The sequence below is a fragment of the Uranotaenia lowii genome, chromosome 2, assembly GCF_029784155.1.
Source record: "Uranotaenia lowii strain MFRU-FL chromosome 2, ASM2978415v1, whole genome shotgun sequence".
Lineage (NCBI taxonomy): Eukaryota > Metazoa > Arthropoda > Insecta > Diptera > Culicidae > Uranotaenia > Uranotaenia lowii.
This window is the reverse complement of record NC_073692.1, coordinates 275,765,278-275,791,960: the sequence shown is the minus strand read 5'-3', so window position 1 is coordinate 275,791,960 and position 26,683 is coordinate 275,765,278.

Here is a 26,683-nt window from a genome sequence, read left to right as displayed (position 1 = left end):
AAACTTACCATTTAAAAATACAATTTAATTTCACTTTAAAAAACTAAAAGCTGCACCAGGAGTGCTTCGTTAGACGATGAAAACTGATGGTATGAATGAATGTGTTCATTTTGTTTCCACAATGCCGGTACTTCTATTTTGCATAAGATATTCTTATGGAAACTGGAAGAATTTCATAAGACTCTTATAAAAAAAAACAATTTTACACTCTAAAAAGTGGTTCATAAGACGCATCTTATGAAAATAATAATAAGAATTTGCCTGAGTGTGCGTATGTCTGAGCGCTCGCGTAGCTTTTCGGCTCGTATTCTGGGAAATAGCAACGAGGAATGCGCCATCCAGGGTCGCGATCTCCACTGTAATGCGGCGGTCTCAATCCGTGTTAGTTTGCCAAACTTCTTGGAACAAGAAGTTTTTCCCGTGAATGACGAATTACATTACCAAGTCTAAAGGATCGTTGAAATGTGCATCTACCAGCCGAAACATTTTTCGTTTCGTCGGGACTGTAGTATCTTCTCATAAAAGTCTTATCTTTGCGCAGAACTGCAAGGAGAAAACCATACTATCTTCTCGTTATTTCCACTCTGCTTCCCATACCTGCTCGAATCCAAACTCCTTTTCCGGTTGCATGGCTTTCGATGATTTCGCAAACCCATAATCCTCACTGTCTCTGCCTAACGTGGAAATTTTGCTTCTTGATCGGTTGTGTTTAAATTCTCAACGTACTCTGAGTTCGCTGGAGAGCACGAGGCGCCGAAAATTGCCACATCGAACACCATAATACAAAACAGGAACTCTGGAGAATTTCGGTATGGGAACAGATAGGCACTGCGATCACGTCCTCGAACTTACATTTGCAAAAATCATTTCTTTGGTGGTTGCTGACACCACGATTTCACGCTTACAAAAAGCGAACAGCACTGACAACAACGACGTTAGAAGGTCCGGACCCTTGAGCAACATGGAGTTCAGCGATACTCCATTGACCTTTTTTTTTTTTTTTTTTTTTTTTTTTTTTTTTTTTTTTTTTTTTTTTTTTTTTTTTTTGACCTTTGCCGTGGCGTTCCATATAACTCGAATTCGTTCACGATAACTCCAATCAACATATGCCATGTACAACTCAGATCAAATTCTTCAACATCGTAGAGCTCTTCCGGGCCAGTCGTTTCTCGGTCGGCTGTCAGGGGAATCGATGTAGTCATGCTTCCATTGCAATCTAATCTCTAACTTTCCGCTGTTGGTGCGCCGTGTGGTTTCTTGCAGGATATTGTACAGGGTCCGGCAATTGAACTGCCACAGTATTGATCGATCCCTCGTCGCTTTGTTTACATTAAGTCTTAGATATCATTTGAAGTAAGTGTTACTTTTTAATTAGGTGTTATCCGGAAAAATGGATCTCGAACAGAAACGTAGCGCTGTGGTTGCTGGCAAACGGCAGAAGGACATAGTTCGTGAGCTGTCCGAGATGAGTGTGTGCAAATGTTTTGTATACCGTACAGTTAAAAAATACCTGGAGACCGGAAGTGCCAAAAAACGGTATGGTGGGGGACGCCGACCTAGTGTTACACCTGCCATGGCGAAGATCGTCAAGAAGCGCCTTAAGAGAAATCCTCGTGGTAGTGCCACTAAAATGACAGAGGATCTCAATATATCGGATCGAAGTCTTCGTCGGATCCTGAAAGATAAACTTCAGACCAAGCCCTGTGTTCAGTCCGCAGAGCGGTCTGAAGTAAGGACGCGACGCGAAGAAAGAGAGCGGGGAGAAACAACATCAGCCAATCAGCGAGCAGCGCGCGAGGAGCCGAGATTATAAAAAGCGCGGTCCCGTCGGTCGCGCAAGTTTAGTATATTCTCAACCGCCAACACGAAACAATCCCGAGAGAGCAGCAACCAGAGCAGCGAGAGAGAACCAGCCAGAGAGCAAAAAGCAGCCACCAGGAAATAGCTGCTCGCATCATCGGCGTCGTGCTCAAGCATACGAGAAATTTCTAGTGTGAATAAACAAATGTAAAAGTGCCGTAAATAGAGAAATATGAAGTGCTAAGTGACAGTGTTTTTCTTCGTGCTCGCTGCTCCAGTTCCTTGCTTCCGGTTCTCTGTTGCCACACCCCAATCGGCTCTTATCAGAGCCTATCCGAAAGAGTTTAGTTACTGTGGCAACCACCGATTTGTTTGGCATTCCAGGCAGCCTGTCCACCGACCTGCCTCCACTGGTTTGGCAACCACAGGGGTTGTCAAGTCGAGGCCCAATCCCACAAGGGGAGCGGGCAACCAGTGGTTGTTTTTCATGCCACCCACCGTGATACAGTCCACCCTCTCCACCCTGCAAGATCCAAAAAGTTCAAGACCTTACGGTGAAGCAGAAAGAGCGAAGGCGCTGCTGAAGAGGGCCGCAGTAGGAAGGTTGAAGAATATAGTGTTTACCGACGATAAACTCTTCACCGTAAAGCAGTTCGTGAATAAGCAGAACGACAGAGTTTGGTTTCCAGACAGCGACACGAAACCATGCCGACTTTCTGACAGCCACCCGGCGATAGAAACCAGCATCGGTGATGGTTCGAACCGGAACCACCCGTGATGGCCGGACTCCGCTGGTTTTTGTCCCTGAAGGAGTGAAGATCAACCAAAATACATATCGGGAACTAGTTCTCCAGAATGCCGTCGAACCGTGGGCACGTCGACATTTTGGTTCCAGGGATTGGGTTTTCCAACAGGACTTGGCGTCAGCTCAAAAAGCGTAGAAAACCCAACTTTGGATTGCGCAACATTTTCCAGGGTTCATTTCGAGCTCCGAGTGGCCGGCGAGTTCGCCAGATCTGAACCCTATGGACTTCGCTGTTTGGAGTATGTAGGAGGCCGAAGTCTGCTCTAAGAAACATGAAGGTGTGGAGGTCCTGAAGCAATATCTCGTGGCAGCCTGGGATAAAATACCACAAGAACACCTGCAGGCCTCATACGATACGTTCGTCGACCGTCTGCGGCGAGTGGTTGAACTCAAGGGAAAATAAGTTGAGCTTTATCGATGAATTTAAAAAAAAAGGAATTTGTTTTCAAGACAAATGGAATGAATTTGAAATTAAAATTTGTTATTTCGATCAATTTATATGTTTATTACAATGTAGCACTGCAATTTCCGGACCCAGTAGGCTTGTTCCTCTTCGATACTGGTGGTGCGACTGCAACGCCTAGACTGTTTAAATCGAAAAAGCGTCAAACTTACTCGTGTAGATCACCGTTCACTAAGCGTTCACTTGAACATTTTCCCTCGGTGTGCTACTGGTTTAAGCTTTAACGCCCGTCGTATACAGAAACAGTACAGAAATTTGCACTGCAGCTTCTTGAAACATGCAAAAGTCGAGAGAAAAAAGTCCTCTTCCAAAGCCTCCGCCGTCGTCGCCGCCGTTGTCAAGCAGACGCAGAAAAGGAGTAGGTATAGGACACAATAAAGCGAAGAAAAATCGCAGTAATAAAACAGACTAACGTAGGTAATATGATTAAGATGTTTTGGTATCACCTTCGCGCGCGGATCGTCTTCCGTCTGACTTACACGTATAGAAATGAACGTACATACGTACCAAGTCTTGGGTCCAGAGCGAAACCGCTTACCTGTGACAATCTTGACCGAAGGTAACGAAAGCATATAAGTGGATACCTATTCGTATTGAGTCCAAGCCTCCCTGTGTACCCGATCAATCGATGGGATGCTTTTTGACCCCCATACACCTATTAAAGCTCCTTTTTCCCGCTTATTTCGTTTTCTATACGGAACCCAGTGGCGACGGACGTTTTCAGCTCGAGAGCACGTTTAAGTATATGGAATTTTAATTTGCTAAGCTTATTTATTTACAAATGCATTATAATGATTTAAAAAAAGCGCATTTCTGCAAAGGAGTGTTGTCTTTTCTCCGCTTAGGTCGTGTGCTTTTCAGCACCATCCCGTTTGCAGTCAAGATTTGTGTCTTGGCAAGGAAATTTTATTACCATCCATCAGGTGCATAGTTTTGTTCTGCTTTGGGGTCGAAATGGCCCCCTTTGAATTCTTCGGTCTGGACCAGGCACTTGCACTTACTTGGCCTTTTATGAGCTTCCACTCCATCCAATCCCATCAATAGTGCTCAGAATGCGCGTAATTGCATCCTCCTGAAATCGCTAATTACATGCGGCGTTTTATGTACTATGCCATTCAACTGAGAGCCCAAACAAACTGAGACTGATATTGAGCGTCGGTGATGAAAATATTTGCTGATAGGCCCTCTGGCTTTCGCTTCGACCCGGGCCATGTGGCGTTAGCTAACCCATTATTCTGGAGACCTTCCTCGGACACGGTTCAAGGTACCTTTATTTTATTTCGTTTCCGCTGAGTCTGTGACTGGACGAGCCAGAAAAGAAATAACTTTTACGAGATTGTTGTGGCCTTCTCTGCTAATGATTCTCTCGCTCGCTGAAGACGTCAAGAAAGCATCTTTGATGCGTGAGATTCATAATTTCAACAATTATTTGCACATTCATGTTTATTCCATGTTTTATTATCGTTCATCAGGGCGTTGCTAGTTTTTTTTCTCATTAGAAAATTAGTTGTATGCTCATTTTTTTTTTGCACTTTAGTCTTAAGAGTGTGCTAAAAATGATTAATTAGAATTTAGAATCTAGAGTTTTAGCTTTTGCTCATCGTTAGGCTGATCAATTAGGGAAAATTTTAAGAGAGTAAGTACCAATTAAGAAAGATCAAGTTCGTGGTGATAAAAGGCACGTAATTTCTATGAAACAGTTTTAGTATTATGTCGATTGAAACGAGAACAGACGACTTGGTATAAGTTGAAGTGTCTTCATTCGATACATTGACTGAAAAAACACAATTTTGGTTTCAATCTTTAATCTTAATTGTACGATTAAAACAAAATGCTTCGAGATCATAAATTTAAAGGCTAAAGGTGTAACAAGAAATACATTATGATCATAGTAAGAGGCAAAAGTTCATCGAGCAGTATAAATGCAGTAAGCGAAATAAGAATATTACCACTATGTGTTTTGCTTGTTAAAATATGAATGATTTGAAATTACCAAATTTCTCTTCTACAATTTGTTTTGAATTGTTTAATGTATAAATCAAATATAAGTTAACTTTTTTTTTGACGTTGCAATTGACGTTGAAGACCAAAAATTTGAAAAAAGGGTGCCAAAAAAGAATAGTACCACTTGTGTTTTCCAACAAAAATAAGATTATTTCTAAAAATTTGCAGCGCAAAAGTGAATAATAATGTCTCTATGAATTATTTGAATAGCTAACTGCATTTTAAAGAGTTTTCTAGAGTTCTGAAAGTTTTCAAAGGTATAAAAAGGGAGTTTTAAGAGATGCTCCTCTAGCGTTAAGGAATTGGATATTTGAGCTATCATACTTTATCAAACTGCTTGATTTCTTCATTAACATTCATAAGTATGATGCAAAATGATAAATGCAAAATCATAAAGCTTGCGTCGAATGGAATTAAAAAAAATAAAAGAAAAAAACATTTCTTTTTTAACGAACACAAGCACATAAAGGATCTCAATGAAACATGATGTTCCTCGAAGAGATTACTTTTTCTTCACTCTAAGCGTATATCGTTCGAGGATATAATGGCTAGCATCTTACAAATGCTAAAATCACCAACCCACAGAAAGTGTACAATGTATGCCGTGACCGGAATTCGATCTCATACCCGCTGGCTTAGAAGACTTGAAGGCTATCCTCTAAACCACGGGCTGCGGCTGCGGTTTTGATCCCATTAGAAGACAAAGAAGGGTGAAAACAGCCAAGCGCCAAGAGCCCAACCGATGTTTTGTGAAAAAAATTGAGTATTTTTGGGAAGACAAATTGTTATTGGGAATGTAATATGTTTGTACAGACAGTGCTAAAGAATAGGAAAAGTTGAATACCATTTTGCTGAGTATTATTAGAATACTGGAAAGATGTACGATGGCTAACTTTTAATCTTTGAAAAGAGTTGGCAGATTAATGAATTTCAGAAAACTAAAAATTGGATCAGTTACGGAATAAAAAATACAGATTAATCTTTTCCACATATATTTGCATTGAATCTACATCCCAAATGCGAAAATTCCTTATCATAATAGCCTTATCATAAGAGGGGGGGGGGGGGGGGGAGAAATTTAAATTCATAACAAATTATTAATAGAGTAAAGTTATTCAAGAGTAACAATCTACACTAAAACTAATGCCAAAACCTCAAACCCATCCCAAGTTAAAAATACCGCTACAATTTTTAAAAACTTTCTCATTTGTTCATAATAATTCAGGTTTGAATATTAAATTTTAAAATATACCCATTTCGCAGGTTCTGATTCCATTTTCCTGTAACCAAAATAGTATTTCTAATATCGTATTTCTGATTCTGTAGCCAGTTTAAGATTAATGATTTTCAGTTCAAATAATCATAAGAAATTAGATATGAAAAGCTGCTTTCAAATCCTGATTCAAATTTGGTTTTGGATTTCATAACAAATTTGAATCATGTTTTTCGCAAATCTTATGCATTTTCAATATTTTGATCATAGTTTTCTGAATATCAAAAAAAAAAAGAAGAATTTTATCTTATATTCAACTTTGAAGTTTCGCAAATCTTGTGCAGTTCCTGATCTTTAACTTAAAAACTTGCAAGGAATTCAATATTTTCTCGATGTATTATTTAACATTATTAATATTGCAGTTTTTTAAAGCCATGAAATTAGACTATCCTGTCTTTTGTTTGTGGTATACTTTTTTATAGTCTAAATCCTCTGTTGTAGATCTTCTCCACTTTAGTTTATAGTTTTAAATATAAAAATATTGCAAAACACATAACATAAGTTTTTACTAAGTTTACAATTCTTTGACTTATTAAAAAATAAACAATTTTGGTTTTTTTTATGATCTTTTGAGTTTTTTATCATTTGCGGGGTCTATAATTTCTAGAAATGAATAAATGTTATCGAAAAAATTCTAATTGGTTTTAAAAAGGAATTGATAAAAACAATCATGAAATGAGCATTTTGAGAACGGATTGAATTCGATAAATTCAAAAAATTACAATATTTTCAAAATCAAAATTGCCAGGATTTTTTTTCTGAACGTATCCGAGTTTAGTACATCTGGGCTATTTCAAATAAAAATCCGAGTAATTGATTAAACCCAGCAAACATGAAATCGTATCAGAAATGATAATTTGAGTCGTTTCCAATGGTTTTGTGAATTGCGATCAAATCTGCGTAGTGCAATGATCGTATAAAATGTCGTCTGAAGTCAGTTTAAATCGGATATGACAGAAAATGCGCCATGTTTGTAAATTTTGAAACGATTTTGCTGCCGCGCGAGCTTCAAGTGAAAAATTCATCGCCCATTTATCTCTGCAACCAACTGTGCATATAGATGGCCAAAAATCAGATAGGAATTGAGTAATATTGACTAATGAGAGAACTGGAAAATATTGTGACTGGCAACGATTTGAAGGCTACGAGAGCAAAATCGGATAACGCCCAATTGGTGTTGTTTTCGTCTCTTAGAAAGAAAGAAAATTTATACATGTATAAGGTTGCCAGATTGCTCGTTTTTATTCGGGTTTTCCCGGATATTTAATACAATATTTGGGTACAGTCCGGCCCGGCTCGTTTGCCAGGATTTCAATGGAAAATGTCTGGTTTTTGCCCGCATTTATTCACTGTTTTGGGAAAATCAAATTAAATACCCAATTGTGATGTAATTTTTGTTATTTATGCCTCCAAAATGAAACTTTTTTAGCAAGTTTTGAAAAAATAATCATGAAAGGTTTTTTGGAATCCTAAAATTGGATTTAAAATCTGTCGATAAGTTTTGATAAAAAAATTTGTTTTTCAATTTTTTTTTCTTGTTTTTTGTTGAGTTGTTTTTGGGTTTTGACAAAATTTTCTCGGATATTGCCAGAATTTTCGGTCATCAATTTTGAAATCAAATGCCCGGATTAAGCCAGGTTTTTATATTTAATTTTTCGGATTTGACTGGCCCTCATATGTGCTGAAGAATTTCTGGCAACCTTATGTCTTACATTCCTTTTTAACTTTTGGTTGCTTGGGAAGCCTTTTAGAAAAAATTAAGCTGTTTTGGAAAAAGTCGAAAATTTTTAATTATTCATGTATGTAGCATATATTTTTCAATAAAGGATTGATGAAAACCTTTATTTTAAACACAAGTTTATTAAGTTTTATTCAAAAGTACTCTTTATAATTTTTCCAATGGCCCAATCCAATCCAATGGCTCACTCTTAAAGACTGTTAAAAATAATTATGGAAAAAGAGTTTCATCATGACAAATTTATGACAAATTATTTGCAAGCTTTGTAACGCCACGCTGGAAACTGTTATATCAAAATTTTATCTGAACCCAGTCAAAGGTTTGTTCACCGCGGAAATAAATTGTTATATTTTATTTTTATGACGGATAGGTTCTTGGTTGAACGGGTGTTAGAATATTTAATTTGAAAACGTATTTTTTAAATATTTGGACAGTATTGTTACACTTTGGTAAGTCTTAAACTCAAAGAACAATACCTTCATAATATTTTAAAATCCTTGTTTTTCAATTTTACCTCTTTTTTAAACGTTTTCTTTTAAAAACATTTATAATCGAAAAAAGAACAATGATGTTGCATACATTTAGGAGCAAAAATTATAACAATTGTTAAATAGTTTTAACTTCAAATACAAATGAAATTTTACCTTCGCACATTCTCCTAGGCCCTATAACTATTTTCATTTTTTCTTCAAAGTTAACCATTTGATAGGGTTCCTATCCATTTTTCCAAAACGGTCTTACTCTTGGAAAAAGTTGTTCTTTCCATTCAACAACCTGTTTGTTTCTAAATGCTTTTTGGTATCATCAGGAGAGCTGTTTGTTAGCGAGCCTTGAAAAATTGATGTTTTAAGATTTTGAAATTACTTTTTTAATAACAGGAAAAAAAATTTAAATACAAACCAAATTTTGCCTATTTTATACTGAACTTATAAGCTTTCGAACGTAGAAAACAGTTTTCAAAAATTCAAGCTATGGACTGAGTTATTGATGATCATGTGGAAAAATGTATCGTTGGTCGAAGATAACCCGGTGATCAAAGTTACCCTGTTTAACGGTAAAAGGCACTGTTTTACAAAAATTCAATCTATTAAAATGGTATAATAATGGATGGAATAAATTTTCAATAAAGTGTATACATATATCGGCATAGTATTCAGCATTGATTAAGGTAAATTAAATCATAAATAATAAATAAAAAATTAAACAAACGTCAATATTTAAGCAAATCTTTTTTTATAAATAAGGATACGAGATAATTGATCCTTATTCTGTTTCACACAACTGTAATCAACATTTTCACAGCCATAAGGGGCCGTCCATAAATGATGTCACGCAAAATATGGAAAATTTTAACCCCCCCTCCCCCCTCTGTCACATATTGTCACAACTTCCGTAACCCCCCTTTTTGTATTACGTCACGTTTTCCTAACCCCCCCCCCCCCTGCCCTGGAGTAAAATTTTCAACACTTTAGAAAATTGATTTAAAATGTTGCTTTTTTAAATTCATCAGTTTTATTCAAAGAATTGAAAGTAAAGGTTAACAACTTTTAACAAGCCTTCAATCATTGCTTAAAACACATTTCAATCATTGCTTAAAACACATTTCAATCATGAGTCCAAGGATTATGTTGAAGACTTTCCATATCAATGCTCGGGAAAGTCAAGGCAACAGCTGCAGCATCAGCGACGATGTTGAAACCATCCAAATCTAGTTCCTCTTCTTCAATCCATTCACAATCCAAATCTTTTCCACAGGTTAGAATAGCCAACCAATCCTGTTCACGTTTTGCCACAATTTTAGTGGGACGGACTTTCCTGAGTGTTGTAGTGGAAGTGTTGTTGTAAACTTTCTTATGCGCATAAAATTTACCAAAAGTGATTACGTGAGTATTATTATTCATTCAATGAATGGTGCGAGCAAAGTTTGATTGAACTTAGGATAAAATAAATTGTTATTGTTTTGCTGTTTTCTTTTTTTTTAGTAATGATAAGTGATGTCACGCTCAAGCTGACCCCCTCTCCCCCCCATGTCACAAATTGTCACAAAAATCGAAACCCCCCCTCCCCCCCTAACGCGTGACATCATTTATGGACGGCCCCTAAATGTATTTGTTTTTGAACAAATCGTTTTTCGCACTTCGGTACCAAACTCCGCTGAAACAATCATTTAACTACAATTTTTGCTAACTGGCAGGTGTTAATTGCATTGAATCACGCAATGCAGTTGTAGTCTTCCATGATATGTCTTATTCTTGATTGTATCGTATACCTGTAACGATGATCCAAACGAAAACATGTTTCGTTTTCAGTTTTCATCGTACCTACAAGTTGATGGACACGCTTTGTGTGGGCACTAAAAATCTACTAACTATATTTATTTTCAGATAAGGAAAAGGCATCGATCAAAATTGAATTTTTATTTGCTAATGAGTTCAATAGACTCCTGTCAAAATTGGCCCATCACTTGAAATAGAAGTTCTCTTCAAGATAGGAGAGTTTTGGAAACTAAACAGAACTATAAAAAAATACAATTTCATGATTTTTTAAAACTTTTCTTAATGGATGTTAAATTTACCCATAATTAGAAAAAAGCATTTCTCTACTCTTAGCTAGTTACTTTGCTCAAGGTAAAATCTGTAAACTGTAGTGAAAATATTTAAAGAACCCGTTCTCCTCTAATTCAATAATCTACTATGAAAGTTGGTACGGGAATGCTCGCAAAAATTTTTTTTCGATTTGCCATGCAAAAAAAACTTGACAGGGGGTTAAAAATGAGGCAACCCTTTCTTTTCTTGAAATGCAAACCAATACCTAACAAAAACAGCGACGAGTCTTTTTCGGTTTTGCAATATTTTTTGCCATAATGTTGATGTGCTCGTTGAGAGTTTTTTCACTTTTCGGCTACCAACAAAAAAAAATGAATTTCAATTCCGGTGTCAGGTGAAGGCTGAATTGATTTTTTCTTTGTTTTTATTATTCCCTTTTCTGGATGGTTCCTCAAACTTCCTAACAAGTATCGGCGCGTGCTTTTACTTTGACGTGCCATATTGTAGTGCAACTTGAGCTGGTTTTCGATTGTTAAATGGGGAGTTTGATGTTTGAAGCTGGCCAGGAAAGCCGACATTAATTGATTTACCAACTAGCACCTTTTGAAGACTTGTTCAGTTATTGGAGTAAGAAGTTGAATTTTTTATTAAAGAAAGGATGCCAGCAAATCGATAACGTACGATTTTTTTGTACACGGACGCATTAGATACATATGGGTTGACTCCCCCATGAGGGTCCAAAATGTCAAGCAAAATGATATTCTCTTAACTCAAAATTTAAAATTATTATTCAAATTTTGATGAACGACTGAAATGAATAAAAAGTTAAATTCAATCTAAAGTGTTAAAGTGAAGTTAAAGTGAGTTAAAGTGAAATCTTATCCCAGATCCACAGTACTACTACAGTTTTTCAAAAAATTTCTTACTGGTTCATAGCTAGTTAATAACTGTACTCCAAAATCGATATCAAAAGTTGTTCACAAAAGAAGTTGGTGAGTACAGTCCTTAGTCTTTATAAAGTTAGACTCACTAAGGTTGCCAGATTGCCCGGATTTTGCCCGAATGATTTCACTATATTCTCAAATCAGCAAGATTTTTAGATTGAATAGCCTGGATTTTCAATGTCCATATAAGTGCGGAAAATATCTGGTAAACTTAGGTTTGAATAATTTTTTTTGGTGATGGTCCCACACGTCCAAATTGGGTCCTTCCTCCACCACATACATTTCTTTAGAAGTGGGAGGGACAGTTTATCCTATGGGTAATGTTGTTTGCGTCATTTTATCTAATTCTCCTTCCAGTGGGGAGTAAGGAAGGAGGAAGGGGGGCTTCTTTACAATTTTTTAAATAGCCCGAGAACTCTTCAAGGTAATTGAACCGAATTTGGCATGGGAGTGTATTGGAATACGAGAATTGTTCCTAAGATTATTCCTGGCCCCACCCTTTATCCTCTGGGGATAAAGGAAAGAAGAAGGGGGGCTTCCATACCTATTTTATTCCATAACTTGAGTACTATTCGAGCAAATGGAACCAAATTTGACTTGAAGGGTATTTGGGTATGGGAAATGGTTCCATGAATATTTGATACCCTTTGCTCCTTCCAGTGGAGAGGGGGCTCCTTTACAGTTTTCAGCATAATTGGAAAACTTATCAAGCAAATGGAACTTTATTTGGCATGTGAAGATATTCAAATTCGAGAAATGTTTCCATGATATCTTTTGAACCTTCTGTTTTTCCAGCGGGAAAGTTTCAATGGAGAAGGTTGCTACCATACAATTTTTATATTACTCGAGAATTTCAACAAACGGAACCAAATTTGGCATGGGAGGGTACTTGAGAACGAGGAATGTTTCTTAGAATGTTTGGTACTATTGCCTCCTTCAAGTGTGATGATAGGAAGAAGAGCCCGCCTCTTTACAATTTTTCGAATAACTCTAGAATATATCGAAAAAATGGAACCAAATATGGCATGGGAGGGCATTTGGATGCGAAAAGTGGTAATACGGTTATTTGAGACTCCTATCCTCTTCAATTGGGGATAAAGTTAGGTAAGAGGGGAGCTCCCATCTAACAAATTGAACCAAATATGAAATGGAAAACCATTTGGGTACGAGAAATTTTAAAACACCAGCATTCGTCCAGAGAGTAAATTTGTATAACTGAATAAGAAACTAAACTAATGGAATCACATGGGAGGGGGTTCCGTATAAATGTTTATGTATTGCTTAAGAATTTTTAAACAATGAAACCAATTTGACATGAGAGGGTTTTTGATTACGAGAAAATAGGACTCCTTCAACCTTCCATCAGTTGCGGATGGAAAGGGGAAAGGGGCGCTTCCACACAAGTTTTTTGGCATAAATTGAGTACCGTTAAACAGGGTTACTTTGATTACCGGGGTAAATTTGACCATGACCATCAATAACTCAGTCTAATGTTTGAATTTTATTTCTGTTAGTAAAAATCTTATTTCAAAATCTTAAAATATCTTATTTTTCCAAGGCTCGCAAACAAACAGCTCTCTTTTTTTTTTTTTTTTTTTAAATATGTCTTTATTTGTATCAAATCATCATTACACTTATATTACATTATTGCATTAAACTAGGTGTTCAGCTCAATAATGAACTGTTCATAGCCCTATAAGTAACTAGATTATAAAAATTTATTTATAAGATTTAAATTTGCTGAGCGCAATCAAGTTTTTAATGTAGGAGAACATCCTGTAATAGCAAAAATATTTTATACTTAAAACTAAACACTATCTTAAAATTAAACTAAACATAAAGAGAACGAATCTCTGCGATGGAAGACTGCATCGATTTGCCTCTGAAGTTGGAGATGATTTTGTTGGCCATCTCTTCGATCGATTCAATGCCCGCAATCCGATGAAGATCTTCGGTGCTGTGCCAAGGTGGAAGCCGCAAAATCATTTTCAGAACTTTGTTCTGAATCCTCTGGATGGCTTTCTTCCTCGTCGCGCAGCAGCTAGACCAAATCGGAACTGCATACATGATCGCTGGTCGGAAAACTTGTTTGTAGATGAGCATTTTATTTCGCAGACACAACCGGGATTTCCTGTTGATGAGAGAATAAAGAGATTTAGTGTATTTATTACATTTAGATTGAATATCTTCAATGTGATTTTTAAAAGTAAGATTCCGATCAAGTGTAAGTCCCAAGTACTTCACGTGATCAGACCATTCTAATGAAACCCCATTAAAAGTTATGGAATGATTTTCATTAGGTTTTAAAAAATTTGCTCTTGGCTTATGGGGAAATAAAATAAGTTGAGTTTTGGAAGCGTTAGGAGAAATTTTCCACATTTTCAAGTAATTCAAAAAGGAATTTAAATTTTGTTGCAATCTACTGCGTACCACCCGTAAATTTCGACCTTTGGCTGAAAGCAAAGTGTCATCAGCAAATAATCTTCTACCTTTTCCTTCCGGTACATCAGGAAGATCAGAAGTAAAAATATTATATAAAATTGGCCCAAGTATACTACCCTGAGGGACACCAGCTCTAATGGGTGTCCTTTCAGAGCATGAATTTTGATAGCTTACTTGTAAGGTTCGGCTAGTCAAATAATTTTGAATAATTTTGGTGAGATATACAGGAAAATCAAATCGAGCTAATTTAGCTACTAAACCTTTGTGCCAAACACTGTCAAAAGTTGTTGATGTGTAGTAGAATGTCCATGACGAAAACCAAATTGTTCATCAGGGAAAATAGAATTCTGATTAATGTGAATCATCATTCTATTCAAAATAACTCTCTCAAATAGTTTACTTAAAGAAGAAAGCAAACTAATTGGTCGATAACTTGAAGGCTCTGAAGCACTTTTTCCAGGTTTCAAAATTGGAGTTACTTTGGCATTTTTCCATTTATTGGGAAAATAAGCCAAATGAAAACATTTGTTGAAGATTTTAACTAAAAAATTTAAAGTGCTTTCAGGCAACTTTTTAATAAGAATATAGAAAATCCCATCTTCCCCTGGAGCTTTCATATTTTTAAATTTTTTGAAAATCAATTTAAGTTCATCAATATTTGTCTCACAAGAACTTTCAAACACATTTTGCTTGGAAAGAATATCATCAAATTCTAGGGAAATTTGAGCATCAATTGGACTTACAACGTTTAAATTAAAATCATGAGCAGACTCAAATTGTTGGGCTAATTTTTGAGCCTTTTCTGAATTAGTTAAAAGAAGTTTATCCCCATCTTTCAAAGTAGGAATTGGCTTCTGGGGCTTTTTCAAAATTTTAGTTAATTTCCAAAATGGCTTTGAGTAGGGTTTTATATCCTCTACTGCTTTAGCAAAATTTTCATTACGAATGAAATTTAAACGACGTTTGATCTCTTTTTGAAGGTCGCAATAAATTAATTTCAAATAAGGATCCCTAGTTCGTTGATATTGGCGTCGACGAATGTTTTTCAGTCGTATCAAAAACTGAAGATCATCATCAATTAAAGGTTGATTAAATTTATGTTTAACTTTAGGTATTGAAGCGGCTCTAGCATTGACTATTGAAGTTGTCAAATTTTCTACAGCCAAATCAATATCTTCTATTGAATTCAATGGAACGTTTACATCTAAATTACGTTCAATAAAATTCATATATCGCTCCCAGTTAGCCTTTTGAAAATTAAAAGTTGATTTTAAAGGGTTTTCAATGGGACTTTCAGATATAGAAAATGTTACTGGAAGGTGGTCTGAATCGAGGTCCGCATGAGTAACTAATTGACTACAATGCTCGCCTAAATCCGTTAGAACCAAATCAATTGTGGAGGGATTTCTAATTGAAGAAAAACAAGTATGCCCATTAGGATATTCAACAGTATAATAACCTGCAGAGCAGTCATTAAACAAAATATTCCCATTTGAATTTGATGAAATATTATTCCAAGATCGGTGTTTTGCATTAAAGTCACCAATAATAAAAAATTTAGATTTATTTCTGGTGAGTTTTTGTAAATCTCCCTTCAAAAAATTTTTCTGTTCACCGCTACATTGGAAAGGCAAATATGCGGCAACAATTATAATTTTCCCCATAGAAGTTTCTAATTCAATTCCAATTGTTTCTAAGACTTTTGTATTGAAAGAAGGAAGAAGTCTAAATTTGAGACGACTATTGATGACAATAGCTACACCCCCACCTTGCCGATCAAGTCGATCATTTCGTAAAATTTTAAAGAAAGCATTGCTTTTCAAGTTATTGTCTGGCTTTAAAAAAGTTTCAGTGATGGCAGCAATATGTATGTTTTGAGTTTTCAAAAATAAAAAGAATTCATCTTGGTTAGCCAGCAAAGATCTAGCATTCCAATTCATAATGTTTAAACATCTATTTGGATCCATGAGGGAATCGTAAAGTCATAATAATTTTGTTAGCATAATTAAAAGAAGTTTGGAAAGCTTCAAACATTGAATTTGCTTTCAACATAAGTTGCATCATTTCCATTAAATTTTGATGCAAAAATTTTAATTTTTCCTCAGTAATCTCACCCAAATCAACAAAATTGTTAGGATCAGAAAATGAAGGAGAAGAACAAGTATTTGAATTTCGGGGATTTTCCCAAGCCTTCGCATGAACGTTGAGACTTGGTTTTTTTCCCATTTTTATTAGTTAAACCTGAAGAGGGAATCCCATTTTCAACCACCTCTGAGAACGATAAACAACGAGTCTGTGGCGCAGAATCAGCCCAGGTAACATTAAAATCACTTCGGGTATTACCCAGCCGTGATTCCAATGTCGACCGAGGCTGACCGCGAACAGGCAGGTTGTTTGCCGGCCCGACGTGTGAAGACGAAAAAGAGGAAGGAGGAGAAGAAACTTTTCTGGAAACTTTGGGATTTTTCCTAGAAGCAATAATTTTTGCCCTGATGGGACAATCTAGCGAATTCGAGGAGTGATTACCTGCGCAATTCGCACACTTAAAAAATTCTGTTTTTGGCTTATCACCACCAAAAAGGCATTTAGATTTTTCATGATCGAATGAGCCGCAAAACATGCATCTGGCATTCATTCTACAATTTTTAGTGCCATGACAAAAAGCTTGACAACGACGACATTGCGTAATGTTTTGTAAAAAATTGGTAGAAGATTTACGAAAAGGTTCGAATTTGACTCGACAATGAAACATAAGACGAGCCTTTTCAAGAATTTGCAGATTATTAACCTGATCCTTTTTAAAATGGATCAAATAAAGTTCAGGAGCAAAACCAACACTACTGGTATTATTCGTGTTGGTTCTTTTCCTCATTTGAATTACTTGAATTGGAGAAAAACCTAACAAAGAATTTAATTCATTTGTGATCTCATCCGGTGTCTGATCGCCGGTGAGACCACGAAGTACAACTTTAAAAGGACGATCACCTCTAGTGTCGTACGTAAAAAATTGGTGTTTTTTATTATTCAAATAATTTAAAACCTTTTGAAAATCATTAAAAGATTCCGCCAATATACGAGCAGTTCCCCTTCGACCGATCTGAAAAGAAATCTTCACATCCTTGACGGAAGTGACGATTTCTTTTCGAAAGGCATTGAAGTCAGGAATCGTGACCGTTATTGGTGGAATCTTTTCGTTTTTAAGAGTATAAGAAGAAGAAGGTTTCTTAGTACTCTTATCAGAATTAAATATGAATATTTCCTCATCACCAATGTTATGAAGGACATCGAATGAATTGGAAATTTCAACTTTTTTGGCAGATGGCCCTGGATTAGGTTCAGCAATCCGTTTTCTTCCGGCCCTTGAGCCGGCCGAAGACTTCCCCATGCTGGAAAGAAAAGAGAAAATATGAATAAAAGAAAATGAAAATAATTTTAGCACTGAAAAGTGCTGATTGAAATACAGGTAAGGAAAAAATAAATAATGTAAAATGTTCCTGCAGGTACACAGCAACGATACGATGCTCCGGCGTACGTGTTGACGGCTCAACGGTACAGATGGAAGTGATGAAACAGCTCTCTTGATGAGCTTATTTCTCTGTATATGAACAGTTATAGCATTAATTTTATAGTCATTGAATGATAATTTTTTGATACTTTATAAATAAGGACATTTTCCAAGAGAAAGGCCGTGTTCGACAAATGAATTGGAACCCTATGAAATCGTCAACTTTGAACAAAAAATTAAAATGGAAATAGTGGGAGGGCCTAGGGGTATGTGTGAGGGTAAAATTTCATTTGTATTTTGAAGCTCAAACTATTTAGTAATTATTTTAATTTTTGCCCCTAAATGTAGGCAGCATCATAGTTATTTTTCCGATTATAAATATTTTTAAAATTAAACATCAAAAATCAAATTTAAATTGTTAAACAAACGCATGTAAATATTATGAAGGTGTTTTGTATCCTTAATGATCAAGAAAACTCTTTATAACCGTCAGAATAGAGACTGATCAATGTCACCCCAAAGAATCAAACTCTGAACATATGTAGACGAAAACGATTTTTGAATCAAATTTAAAGTAGTCTAATAAATTTCTGCATCCATGTTTTACGTTCATAGGTGTCCAGTACTGGTTTTAAAAATATAAAACATGGCACATTCTTCTTAACATAAAAAAAAACGAAATATGTATATTGATAAACGTGATCAATTTTACCCCGGATTAGGGTACTTAGCTTGCAGTAAAAACTATATCATATAAGAGAAGTTTCGTTTCGTACAAATAATTCTAAATCCTCATTTCAATCTCAAAAACTTAACAGAAAAATGGTGCGAAATGTGATGTTATTTAGATAGGTACCGTCAAACGGGGCATCTTGCAAAAGCAGGGTTAGATGCAACATTTGTATAACACAGCACTGATTCAATTTTTAATTTTATAGAATGTAATCGATTTATCTTTTGATGAATACGAAATGATCATGACATAGTTTCTCACATCTTAAGCTAGTATTTTCAAGTTTTTCATTTTCATTCAAAATTTTAAAAATCCATCAATAAATGTACAAATTTTATCATTTTTCGATGCCGTAAAAAACTTTACCCAGTATGACGAATTGGATCATTGATATCACCTTCAAACTTTTTACTAGTCAAATCATCCTATCCCAACACTGTTGGTGTTAAAATATTTTTCGATCAGTAACCAAATTTATTTAAATAAATATTTTTATAATACAATTATCTGCCTAGGGTAAGATGCAACAGAATGCAAATCAAAGAGACACCTTGTAAATCTCGTTTCCATATACCCGAAAATAATTGTTTAGCATCACGCATATATCATCATTGAATTTTCATTCATTCAAACATTTATTTTTATGATTTCAGCTAGTAGAACTTTGGAAGTATTTTTACCCCTAAATGTATGCAACATCCATATGTTCAGAAAAAGTGTAAAAATTAGTTTCAACAGAATCAAAATACTGCAATTGGTGTTCTTATGCGTAATGGCTTCAATGGCAAAAAAAAATTTCAAAGCCTATACATTTACAAGTGTTTTAATTTGATTTTCCATTAAAATCAAAGTTTGTTGCAAGTTACCCCTTTTTCTAAATATAGTGAAAATCGCATGTTTTTTTTTTAAATTAAAAATAAATGAAGAAACCGATAATTTTTCTGACTACGTCAGTTTGATGTCCCACTAACCTTAACACTTTTGATGCATAAAGGGTATGCTTATCCGTGGACGTGAGCTTTTTAGAAGCCATTGAAGTTGAAAATTGTTGCATGTTGCCCCAGTTGACGGTACTCAAAATGTTCTAAGTCATTTCCACTCTAATAGAAGACGGAACCATTTGCAAATAGCTTGAGACGGCCGTGATTTAAGCCCATTTTCATGCAATTGATGTACAATATAAACAACAAGGAACCCAACACACTTCCTTGGGGAACTCCTAGGTTATTTAGTTTGAAGCATTCTATTCTCCAAATAATTTTTGAACCAGCTTAGAACCATACCATTAATGCCAATTTTTACCAACACTTCTGACAGCAGTAACCGATTAACAGTTTCGAATGCTCTTTTGAAGTCTAGAAACACAGCCACACACATTTATCTTGCAATTTGGTAGTATCAAGTTAACTGCAGATTCAGTTGAATGCTGCTTCCTGAGTCCAGACTGTTCAGCAATCAATATATCTTCACACTCAATAAAGCGTAAGAATTGCTGTTTTTCTGCGAGTTCTAGCACCATTTCTTGAATTTCCAACATTTTTATAGAACGGTAAAACTTCGCCTCTTGTGCATTTTTCTTTTTTCAATAGGAACTACAGTAGAACACTTCCACGTTGAAGGTATTATTCCTAATTGTAGACTCGTTTTATAACAATTCTCAACGGGTTGGCTTATACCAGCAACGAATCCTTTAAAATTTTTAGAGAGACATTCTCGATACCAGCTTTGGTTTTCGTATCGTTTTCTATTTCGTCAAAATCTTGGCTACTTATTGTTTCGAATGTGTGAAATTCTCCACTGTTGTACATACTATGATCCACGTAGCCATTAGAGCCTGCCTTAATGCTCTTATGAATTTCCATGACGCTATCAATAAAGAAGTCATAGAACTTCTCTGCTATTTCTTTTACGTTATTGACTTCAGCTCCGTTAAATGAGACCAAATCTGTCCTGGTACTATTTGACTTCATCATGTACTTATGCCAACTCCTTGAACATTTTGTTCTTAAAATTGTTTGTAAAATTTGTCTCTACGTCTTTTGATTTCAATAGGCTTCTGAAGAACCATTTAGCACCACGTTCAGTACTGTTAAGTACCTTTTGTTTACGAACAAGTGCATTAACACCATCTTTCAATTAAACATCTTACTAGCTCATTAAAGTCAGCGCATTCCCATGTTGGCAAACCTGCCTCAAGAAGGTGTGCAAACACAATGTTCTTATGTAGACCATCATTAGTACCAAATCCAACTTCGATATTTATTGTCTCATGATCTAACACCCGAAAATCAGGAACGATTATCGCTTCAGCTCTCTCCACATTTGTGAACACCAAATCTATCCTAGAGCTGCTGGATACCGTGATGCGAGCAGGGGCGATCCTAGAGTCAGCTCTTGAGGGGGGGGGGGGGAGGGGGCTTATTTTCTAATTTTCAAAAAGCAGTCAATATAAAGGAACGTTAATATCTGGCGAAAAAAACAATCATTTGAGTGAGCGAAGGGAGAAGGGAGGGGTTTGTGGCGGGGGGGGGGGGGGGGATGGGGGTATATCCCTTTTTAGAACAACCAGTGAATCTATAATAACCACTTCGAAAAAAATGTTGATATTTTTTTTATTTGTAGGTATTCTGGTATTTTAGAATTGTCACTTTAAGAGCTCTTTAAAAAAATTCTGGTTATAAATGTAATTTTTTCAATGAAAATTATTATTATTATTAAGTTTTCATTCAAAATTTTCAATTTTAATTGTATTACAACAAAAAAAATACAAAGAAAAGTGGTTAATCTTTGTTCACCCTCACATAATTACCAATTTTTTAAATAATTTTTAATTATAAAGAAAATTGTGAAATGAAGGGTTAATTCTGAATGTAAAAACTCTTCTTTATTAAACAGTCTCAATCATTTGCAATTGAAATAGCCAAGCATTCAGATTAAGAATATCAAAACTTAAGCTACATTTTTTATTTAAATTTCAATATTATTGTGTAGATGAGCTGAAAGCAGTATCGGTGACATTATTGCTGTAGATCTAGAGATCCAGGAGTGTTGGTTAAAAATAACTAAAAGATCTTCTGACTGTTTTGCATGATAGAATGCCTTGTTATCGAAAAAATAGTGGAATGATAAGGGGATAGTTTTAGTTCACAAGAGAAAAATTAAAACCGTGACAAATTGATTTTGGAAGCTTTTTGCGTCTCAAACTCGATTGTTTTGTCTGTTTTTTTCCCTTCTTATTTTCTGGCAATGAGTAATTTTAAAACTTAGCAGTTCAGAGTGAAATCGATCAATGATAATTGATGAAGTAAATGACCTGAACAACAAAAATATGTTGAATCTTTTCATTATCCTTTATTCATTCAACGATGCAGGTCAGAGGGAAGAATGCTAAAAAGTAACAAATTCCTGGAAAAAACAATACAGATTTCGTCTAGACTTACTTCTATAATTTTTTCTTATGGTAAATTACTTTAGTCTTTATGAAAATTTATCATTAAGTTAATACCTTTTTTTTTCAAATTTTTTTGATATTTCACACTTTTGCTAAAAAGTACACAAATTTCTCCAATGAGCCTTGTATTTTCAAAATTTATACCGGAAAAAGAGCTGATAAAATAATACAAATTTGCATTTAGAGCTCCTAAATAAGTTGAAATCAGAAAATGTGAATTTCGTTTTCTTGTGTTATAGTTTTGAATGCAGATTTTGGGTTGTAGAGATGAATTTAAATCTCTACCTCCAACATCAATTCCTGAAACAGCTGATATAAATACTTTTTTGTTCTTTTTTTGGCACTTAAAACTCATAGTAAACGCAAAAGTCATAAAACGTAATCTCTTTTTTCGATTTATTGTTGCTGAAATTTCTTGAGTGGATTATTTTATATTTGAACTCTTACAATGAATATTTTATATTCGATTTCTGTTATTCTATTTTTTTCACGGTCATCCATAATATGAATGTTTGATGTGATACATTTCAAACAGAATTAAATAAAATCAGATCTTAAATTTATATTTTTGTTTTTGAATTTCATAATATAGGTTACTAATTTTAAGTTTATAATTCATATTTGAATGGTGGATTAACTGAAGGTGAAAAATTCTCGCGAAAGAGAATCTTTACTGTGATTCGGAACCTGATTTTATATTTGGCAATTGAAGGCAATAAATGTATGCTGAAAGCAGAACAAATATTTCAAGTATTTAAGTGTTATAACTATTTTCACCCCCTTATATGACTTTTCCAAATTTTTCATTTCATTAAAATTCAAAATAAAATTAAAGAATTAAGAATTTCTGAATCTCAAGCAAAAACTGAAATTTGTTGCGATTTGCTCGTGCTAATTGAGGCATATGGGGGAAATTAGTGACAATTTAAAAAAAAAAGTTGTCCCAAATTCCAAATCACCACTCAACAACACACTTTTGTTGAGTTACTTATCAACAAAATTTATTTGGTATTATTCATTCCAGGGAATCCCAAGTTACAGCTGCTTGAGTTTGGTGCACCGACTTTTTTCAATATTGAGCCTTTTCAGTGATAAATTAACTTTTTTATTGAATAAACACCCCCACAGAGTGGAAAATTTTTAAAGTTGGAAAGCACATCTATTGAGAAAAGTTCCAACTTTTTATAGAAATTAGAGCTTTTGCGGGTATTTTGTGTTTTTGCGGCTTGGAGGGGGTGATCACCCCCCCCCATAGGACCGCGCCAGGATGCGAGTGTCTTCCATAACAATTAGTCGAAAACCATATGCCTCCATGACACGTTCCAGATCCCTGCACTCTGCTTCATTGTTGAAATTAATTTCATCAATTTCGTCTACAACAGTTGAACTCAGCCAACTTTTTTCCAGAATATATATATATATATATATATATATATATATATATATATATATATATATATATATATATATATATATATATATATATATATATATATATATATATATATATATATATATATATATATATATATATATATATAAACTGAGCATTGCTTGCACTCGGAGAATGATAAATTCCTCCAACGGCGATTTGCCTTTTTCCATCATTGAGTATGGCTGCCACAATCCAGTTCAACTCAATACCTGTATTTAATAAAATGTAAATTTTAAAAATCTTACGCACGTACATTGATAATTGATACTCCTCCAGTATGTCTTGAATGTGAAAAGCAATTAATTATGATGTAACCAATTATGTCCAATGTATTTGAATTCAAATCCGCCGTTAAGTGGGTTTCAACTAGCACCAACATTTTAGGATTCAATTCCTGAATCACAACGCAAATTTCTTCGAAGCTAAAGCATGGATCACTACAAATCTGGACGAATTAAAACGGGTCTATCTCGGAGCTATATAAACGAAATAAAAATGTTTTGTACTTGAAATGTAGGGTTTTTATTGCACTTTAAAGTAAAAATAATAAAAAAATTATTCCGATGTTGTTTTGATGAATTTTCGAACTTTTGATTGAGTATCACTCATTATAGTTTGAACACCCTATTCGCTGACCTCAGCGGCCATTTTGTTCTACAATCTCTTCATCTCTGTTGCTTCCCGAGTTGTCCTACCATCATCTGCTTGACAATTGCCCAAAATTTTTCGATAGGGCGGAATTAAGGTCAGTTGGGTGGGTTGATGTCCTTTTCGACAAAATCCAACCGTTGCACACAGGGGAAAACGATGTAAAAAGGTGATCAAAACTGTTTACGCCAAAACGGAGCGTTTTAGACCCATAGTGTCTTCGGGGCATTTTACCTACATTCAAAGCACTTTAAAATGAGCTTTTGATAAAAATGATTGAATCACCTAGCAGTGAGATAGAAAAATTATTTTTTGTATTTTTCATTTTAGAGCACTTATGTCTTTGGCAAGTTTTTAGATTGTAAGAAACGTAGCAATTTTGTTGAAGACGTGAACATCGTAGAAGCTAACTCAAAAAAGTTAGAAGGGTTCAAAATAAAAAAATATTTTTTTATCAATATTTTCAGTATTTTAACGATATCTTTCCAGGCCGAGCTTATTCGAGCAAGATATATTTGAAAGAGTTTTGAGTCACTTAAAATCGAACAGTTTTGTGGAACACACTTAATAATAATATTCAGACTGAAACGAATTAGATTGAAAAAACTAGTAAAAAATAGCTGTTTTTGAACACCTGTATCTTTCTAGTTCTTTTGAGTTCGGTTCATTTTTTGGTTGCATTAGAATAAGGCAGGTTTCAACGTTGTGAAAACATAGAGTTTACAATGTTAAGTTGTTTATTTTGTAGCTTTATAAATGATTAAAGTTAGCTATTTTCAAGGAATCTAGAGGAATATTTTTTGCATTTAAAATTAGCTAACCGAAAAACAAATTCATCAAGTATATTGTATTGTAAGCGGATGGGTAGATGATAAGGTTCGTCAATGGAGGCTTAAAAACGTCATACGTGTGCGAGAGAATGATTTGGCTAAAGTTTCACCAAATTAAAAACGGTTGCTAATTGTCAGTTTAAATATATGTACTTGGAATTTGTCCTCTAGATTCCTTTAAAATAGCTAACTTTAATCATTTATAAAGCTACAAAATAAACAACTTAAAATTGTAAACTCTATGTTTTTACAACGTTGAAACCTGTTTTATTCTAAAGCAACCAAAAAATGAACCGAACTCAACCGAACTAGAAAGATACAGGTGTTCGAAAACAGCTATTTTTTCTTAGTTTTTCCAATCTAACTCGTTTCAGTCTGAATATTATTATTAAGTGTGTTCCACAAAACTGTTCGATTTTAAGTGACTCAAAACTCTTTCAAATATATCTTGCTCGAATAAGCTCGGCCTGGAAAGATATCGTTAAAATACTGAAAATATTGATAAAAAAATATTTTTTTATTTTGAACCCTTCTAACTTTTTTGAGTTAGCTTCTACGATGTTCACGTCTTCAACAAAATTGCTACGTTTCTTACAATCTAAAAACTTGCCAAAGACATAAGTGCTCTAAAATGAAAAATACAAAAAATAATTTTTCTATCTCACTGCTAGGTGATTCAATCATTTTTATCAAAAGCTCATTTTAAAGTGCTTTGAATGTAGGTAAAATGCCCCGAAGACACTATGGGTCTAAAACGCTCCGTTTTGGCGTAAACAGTTTTGATCACCTTTTTACATCGTTTTCCCCTGTGTGCGTTGGCCCAATACCACTGTAGAACCTCCTAGCTGTAGTGGCAGCTTACCAAATCTGGCGAAAACTTAACTAGTCCTTTGTGAGATCTAATGTACCAAAAACAAAAGTTTTTCAGGCATTCCTCCTTGTAAATTTCGGAGTCCATGGTCTTGTTTTTCACAAAAACCGGAATTTTTCGTCCGCAGCTGCAAATACCTTGCCAGATCAAACACTTTCTTCCAAACTTATCAGCAAAAACGAATTTGAAGTTGCCGGGGACATCACCATGACCAGTGCAGTGCACCACTGCAGTGGCTTTACATAATTTTTGGCCAGAAAGCTGCCCAAAATCCATCTTCACGTACGTTTCGTCATCCATGAGGATGCATCCGTCGAACTTCGTTGGAATCTTCTTGTATAACTTGCGGGCACGTCATTTGGCTACTAAATTCTGCTTCAATGTCCGGTTTGGTTGCTTACTGGTCCGATAGGATCGTAGTCCTTCGCGTAGACGAATTCTGCTGACGGTGCAGCGGTCGGCGTTGAATTTTTTGGCAATGTCATAGTCCGACTACCCTATGTTTTCCTTGATCGTTCTCAACACCTTCAAATGCAGTTTCCGATCCTTAATTCCACTATGACGCTTGGTATGAACCTGCCGATCTATAGTACGCATCTCACGGAAACGTTTGAGAATGCTACACACTGTTGATTTGACCAAATTTAACGATTTCGCAATTTTTGAACCCGACCACGTCGGGTTTTTGACGTGGGTGTTCAAAATTTATTTTCATCTCGCGGCTTCCATCACGTGTAACTTTTTTGAAACAAAACGAATCGTAATGAAATTTTCAGAACTGGTAGGAGAAACATTCCTCTACAAAGTGCTGCCAAAACATTCCAGATTCGACAACTAGGAGCACTATGGTAAAATAAATAGTGCGTCCAGATTTGTAGTGATCCATGCTTTACTTAACAAGTCGCAAATATTTAAATATAAATTTCCGATGTTCTGGTTCCATTTTTTTTTTTATAAAAACAAAAATTTGTTGCCTGTTATCGGATTATGGTTTCTGTATCCTGATTAGAGTTTTGGTTGTGCATTAGAATCTAAAATATTTTTTTAAGATGTTCGAAACTCATCATTCCAGAATTATAATAGAAAACATTTTAAACTACACACCATTTTCATTATTTCGATTTGGAATTTGTACCCTGAATTTGTATTGAGAACTGAATTTTAAAAAAGTTTCATAATGGTGATCAAGCATTTT